We start from the raw sequence: 472 nt of genomic DNA, 5'->3' as shown, positions 1-472 counted from the left end.
GATGCATTTTGTATAATTTGAATTAATTTATAGTATTTTATTTTAGAATTTTATATTTAAAACGATTAAAACTAAGAATGGAGTTTATTTTCTTGAATGCAATGTATAAAGAATAAATAAAACATGTGAAAAAAATCAATGAATGGTAAAAATCTCTAATTTGTCTGCGGTTTAGTCAAAGCAAATTTAAAAAATTAAATAAGCGTCTCTTCCAAATTAAAAAAATTAAACACCAAAATTTCCTCTCTTAAATCGATAAAAATGTTAAAAATAAAAAATTACCATTGTCCAAATTAATAAAAAAGATGGAAAATAAAAAGTTACACCCTTCAACTCCATGAAAATACTCAAAAGAAAAAATGGCCTCTTCTAATTCAAAAAATCAATAACCAAATTTATATCTCTTACGATCGATAAAAATGTAAAAAAAACCCCTCTTCCAATTGAGGAAAAAAATGTTTAAATAAAAAAT

The sequence above is a fragment of the Belonocnema kinseyi genome, chromosome 6, assembly GCF_010883055.1.
Source record: "Belonocnema kinseyi isolate 2016_QV_RU_SX_M_011 chromosome 6, B_treatae_v1, whole genome shotgun sequence".
Taxonomy (NCBI): Eukaryota; Metazoa; Arthropoda; class Insecta; order Hymenoptera; family Cynipidae; genus Belonocnema; species Belonocnema kinseyi.
This window is presented reverse-complemented; position numbering follows the sequence as displayed.